The sequence below is a fragment of the Cydia strobilella genome, chromosome 14, assembly GCF_947568885.1.
Source record: "Cydia strobilella chromosome 14, ilCydStro3.1, whole genome shotgun sequence".
In the NCBI taxonomy this organism is placed as follows: domain Eukaryota; kingdom Metazoa; phylum Arthropoda; class Insecta; order Lepidoptera; family Tortricidae; genus Cydia; species Cydia strobilella.
Window position 1 is genome coordinate 9,007,256 of NC_086054.1, and position 6,000 is coordinate 9,013,255.

Consider the following 6,000-nt stretch of genomic DNA (forward strand, 5'->3'; position numbering starts at 1 on the left):
AAACTATGTCATTAAATCATTACATATATGCACACAAGCTGTTAACTAATGTCCACAGGAGGGGCAACTTTTGGTTGGTAAAATCAAAGATATATATAACTCCGTAATAGATGGATACAGTCTAAGGAAAAAACGTGCCTCGAAAATCAAGAAAATTTGATTCTCGTTCAGAGGGCGCTACTAGCTTTGGCCTACTGTCGTATAGATGGCGTTGACGGTTTCGTTTGTTATTTAACAATTTTAACGCATATCAATGAAAGAACATGGGTCAAAATCATAAAAATAATTAATGAAAAAAAAAATCATTTATCCATATTTAAATACATTTTATCGTATTTTATAAATCTTCGTTTTTAGTTTTAAAGTGTGTCGACAGATGACAGTGAATTTACTGGGGTTACAAAATTTACCATGACAGTACCGCTCTAGTATAAGTTACTCTATGGTAAAATCTATGTATGACCCACAAGTGTGATTTTAACGATAAAATAATAAAAACCGGCCAAGTGCGAGTCGGACTCGCGCACGAAGGGTTCCGTACCATGACGCAAAAAATGGTATAAAAAATCACGTTTTCCCCTCACTAGCTCGGAAAGCCGTCTTTTATCCTTTAAAACAAGCGGGGAAAAACGCATTTTATCCACTAGTGGGGAAAGTAATTTGACCTTGGATGGAGCGTGTTTAAGTAGCTTTTGACAGATAACAAAACGTAAAACGCTCATAATAATGGTTCGTTCGATATTAATTATCATTAAAAAATGGTTTGAGAATTTAATAAAAAATACCAAATTTAGCTTTATTTCATGATTTTAAGTCATAAACCTTAAATTCCATAAGAAACATTTGTTTTTTTTTAATGATGTTGAATGTAATTCTGAACGCACAAGTTGAGTCGATGCAATTTCAAAACGCATAGTCAGAATGTCAGAAATGTCAACATTGTCAACAAAATTTTTCTCGCCGACTCCGATACGTAAAAATACACAACTTCCAGAGTTTTCTGTTATAATATCATATTGCCGTAAAAAAATTGGTGATTCCAGTGATGAAGATGATCTAACGCCTGTGGATGTTGCACTTTCCTCGCTATAGTGAGGGGAAAAGTTTTGTGTTACTCATGGGTGCAAATGTACTTTACTTCTCGTGTGTTGAAACCACTCGCTACGCTCAGGATTCTATTTTAGAACCACTCGCTTCGCTCGTGGTTCAACTATAGAATTCTTTCGCTTGCTCGCGTGTTTCAATTCCACACTCGCGAGTAAAATACAACTTTGCACCCTTGTATAACAAATAACTATTGTTGCATGGGAGCCCCACTCAAATATTTATTTTATTCTGTTTTTAGTATTTGTTGTTATAGCGGCAACAGAAATACATCATCTGTGAAAATTTCAACTGTCTAACTATCACGGTTCATGAGATACAGCCTGGTGACAGACAGACGGACAGACGGACAGCGGAGTCTTATTAATAGGGTCCCGTTTTTACCCTTTGGGTACGGAACCCTAAAAAACCAGCTAACCTTGCGTCCTTGCGTCATAGTGCCTTTGGCTGGCCGCTGCGCGCTGCGCCTTCTATGCCGTATATCTTGAAAACGGCTAATCGCATGAAAAAATGTTTCATGCCTAACTTGTCGCTAATTTAATGCTCTATAATTCTTATATATATATAAATATAAATTTTGATATCCACGAAAAACCGATTTTTATGACTTTAATTTTGACCTTCGCCAATTCTTGGGATTAGTTGCCAAGCGGACCCCAGGCTCCCATGAGCCGTGGCAAAATGCCGGGACAACGCAAGCAAGATGATGAAATATAAAATAAATAAATCTATAGATAATGTTACAAGTTTAATAAAACTATGAAAACGGATTATATCGCGTATATTGAATTTATAATTCAAGTTTAATTTATTATATGTATACATTTAACTAATATTATTACTGTAAACAGCTGAAATTGAAGACAAGTAGAAGATACCATGATCCATTTCATGCTTAACAGCATCCACCTGCAATAAAACAAAACATATGAGGGTAAACGTGCAAAAAAGAAACAATTAAATTTTCTATCATTGATGGTTAACGTTTTCATTTATTATTTTACATATTGCTAATTATTAGGTAGTTAGACCAAAAAAGTCGAGATTTTGACAGCACAGCAGCACACGCAGTGCCAGTGTTATTTATACGTCATAGTTTCACAGAAGTTTGACGTTTAAAATAGCACCTGCCCTGTGGAAGGTAGAGGTAAGGAAATTAATCTTCATGTATCAAAAAGTGACCGTAAAAAACAGTAAATAGGCGGCGCCACCATACACTGAAGTACCTAGACCATACACCTAGTATTTTAGCATACGCAATGCGACAAAATTAAAAACACGTTTTAACATTCCCGACAACATACCAGAAACAACCTACGTAATTTGGTCGAGTTATTTGCTGCCCCTCACCCATTTCATCTCTACATTATTAACCTCTATGGTTCATGTCATAGAGTCCTATATATTACAATACGCTTTGGTCTCAGCGCCACCGGAGAGATTAGGAACTATTATTTAAAGCTGAAAGCGGTCACTTTTGCAACAATTCTGCCATAAGAGATTGGCGTCCTTTCTATACCATCCATAACTTGCCCTGCGTGTGCTGTCAAAATCTCTGCAAACTTTTCTTGGTTTAACTCGAAAAGGATGAATTGCAAAAAAAAATACGTAGTTAAGTGTAGTTATGGACCTGTAATTAGTCTTCAGTTAATTGATTCCATTGAGTTACGAAAAGTAACCGTGAGAAATGTATTGTTTTGTATTTTTTATGCCTAATTCATACACTAATAAGTTTATAGCATACGACGCTAACACACAGCCAAACATAATCTGTTTAACTGTCTTTACACAATGGAATCAATTAATACTAATTAAAAGTTGGTAACTATTGTACCTACACTTTTTTTTTATTCAAACCCTTAAGTAATTTGTGATTAAGTAGTTGATTATTTATTACTAAGTATTTTGTGATTTGTATTGACAATAATCTATGAAGTACATATTAGTTATTGTTGACAAAAGTTATCATAATGTCTATATTAGATACTTACTTTGTACAGTCGGCAGCAGAAGTTGCTAAGCGGGCGAGGTGTTCCAAATTACCTTGACACGTTATTATTCTCTTAACAATAAAGTCGTGTCAAGATCATTTTGAACACCTCGCCCGCTTAGCAACTTCGGCTGCTGACTGTACTCAACCTTTTAACCGCCACGTCAAACGTATACAAGCTATCATAGTATTTCGATTAAACGTTGCGTTAGTTAGTTAGTTTTACTGGGCATTTTCCGCAACTCGACATCCAATGTGCCTATTTTGCGTGAAACGAGGTAGCGCTACTCTAACCACCCCAGCTCCTCCACGAAGCCTAGCAGTCTTCAGGTTGCTAGTTGCCTCCTTTAGTGTGCATGGATTCCCTAGGTATTTGCTCCTATATACTTCTACCTGTTTACAGTCTAGGAGAATATGTTTTGTTGTTTCTTCTTCTGCCATGCACGCTCTGCACATGGGGCTGTCCGTTTTACCCATAATATGTTGCGTTTTATTATAACTAAAATTTTTATTAAATTATTTAAGGTTAGTTGAAAAGTATTAGGTAAGGTAAATGTCCCAATATTTGACACCTTAACTCTAATACTTAGTACTTAACATTCACTATGTCAACTTTATTGACGACGGTTAGGATTCAAAGGACCATATATTCGTAGGTAATGGCGTAGTATGAAGCTCTGAGATATTTATCAGGCATAAAAAAATAAAAATGAACTAAAGTTTTTTATAAAATGTCGATGCGATTAATTGTTCCATAAAAGTTGAAATTAGATTATTCTAGGGATTTAATAAACAGCAGATAAACGATAATCCATGAATAAACCATCGATTTAAATGTTTGCAAGTAACTGGACCAGGAAAAGACGCAGCAGGAAAAGACCCACAAAGACTGATGGTCAGACGATCTGGACAAGGTCACGGGGAGCCGAAGGATAAGAGCGGCGCAAGACCGGTCGTTGTGGAGATGGAGATCCCTGGGGAGGCCTATGTCCAGCAGTGGACGTCTTTCGGCCTATACCTATGATGATAATGATGATAAAGTACCTGGTTTAGTTGAGCAGTCTGAGCAGTTGTCCTCGCAGGAGCATTCGTCCTTGCAAGCAGCTCCCTCTTTGCACGTGTCTAGAAGAAATAAGACATTGTTGTTCTCACATTGTCCAGAAAAATATCCATCATGTGTAGAGAAAATGAATAAAAGAACATTCGCGAAAATTATTTTTACAGATCTTCGGGGCTGGAAAACTCGTTAGAATGACGTGACGTAGCGACCCGTTTCACAAGTTTGTAGATTTAATGTTACTTGTTTTAAGCTACTGTGAGAAAAGAGTAAAGAGTATTAAGTAAGTATCCTTCATGAGTAAAGAGTGGATAGAGTTGTCCATGTGTTTTAATATAGGTACTACGATAATGTTATTAGTCTTAATTATTATGGCATTTAAATCTAAAATAATGTGAGATGGACGATTTTACAAAACCAGTATTATTTGTATACTAACCCTACTGTTTAGGCAAGAAAACAAAACTCAAACTGTAAAATCAGTTTGTCTATATCTACCTTTGCATGGTTCGCAGGGGGCAGGCATTTTTTGTATTTCTCTTGGAACGACTAACTGAGGCTGAAGTAACTTAAGGTGTGATGTAATCACTTCTCAAATGCTTTTATACGATAAATAGTTTACCAGAAATCGTTCAACCATAAAGGTCAGCTTTAGACAGTTTTTAGGTTACACGTCCTAAAAACTGTATCCTTGGAGAAACAAAGATGACACGTTTAGTGTAAACCGCAGTGAACAAGTGTACACGGTCATCATAATAGAACTGACATTTTTGACAGAACGATGGGGCATAGGTAAAAAGCATTACTGCCTCTTCTGGTGTATCAAGAGCCTATCATGCATGTTGAATTTTCTAAGCATCGCAAGTTCGTGAGACACAACGCTTGGTGATCGAGTCTTAATTGTGACTTTACAATCGATAATAATAACACAGAATATGTAATAACATCCGCAATGGAATTATAAGTTGTTGAAATCGTTGGTAATGTTTTTCTGCTCGCTTATTAGTATGGGTTAGATGCTTGATATTGGTATCTAAACCTCTTTAGATACATATTATCTTAACCCTGGACCCCTATTAGACGTTATATTATTACCGTTCCAATACCTAGGAGTTTAGTTACATGTATCTTTAAGAAGAATGAGTAAATGCTCGTATGAAGAATTATGAAAGTGTTGAAATACGTTAAGCTCCAGAGAAGATAAAATATATATACTTACCTTAAAACTTCCCCATTTTGTTTGCTACATTGTTTATGTTTACAAACAAATCAACCGCCCGTCACGCCTAGTTAGCGATGACGTCAGTTACAAATACAATGCATCTGTAAAAACCAAGGTGCGTTTTTCTTCTAAACTGCAAGTCTTAATGATGTTTGCGTCATCTTAAGTCCTTACCGTAAAGTCCATAATGGTTTGACTCGGCTGCTTTTTATATTCGCTTCCTTGGAAATCAAACATCAAAGTTTGAATAAATGTGCAACAGGGCGTATTGGTACAGTTAGTTGGTGGATGCCAAGGCGTTTATTGTTTATCTGTTTGTTCTCATTGAATTGATCTGAATATGTTATTGTTACCAACAGACCGTACGTATTTGTTTATTTAATTTATCTTCCCAAAGATAGACACTACCTCAAAAGCTAGTTGCCACCTTTTTAATTCCAAGCAACAGAGTTGACAAACGGGCTGTCAAATACTAGGACGTTTACCTTATCTAGGTACAGTTTTAAAAAAAATTGCTCTTGTTTAAACTGCTGTCGTTTGTCAAACTTTTTTTTAATTACATATTTTGCTTTTTGCCTCCATTAAAAGTGTCTATAAAAGAATTGTCGATTTTGTTAACACATAGAT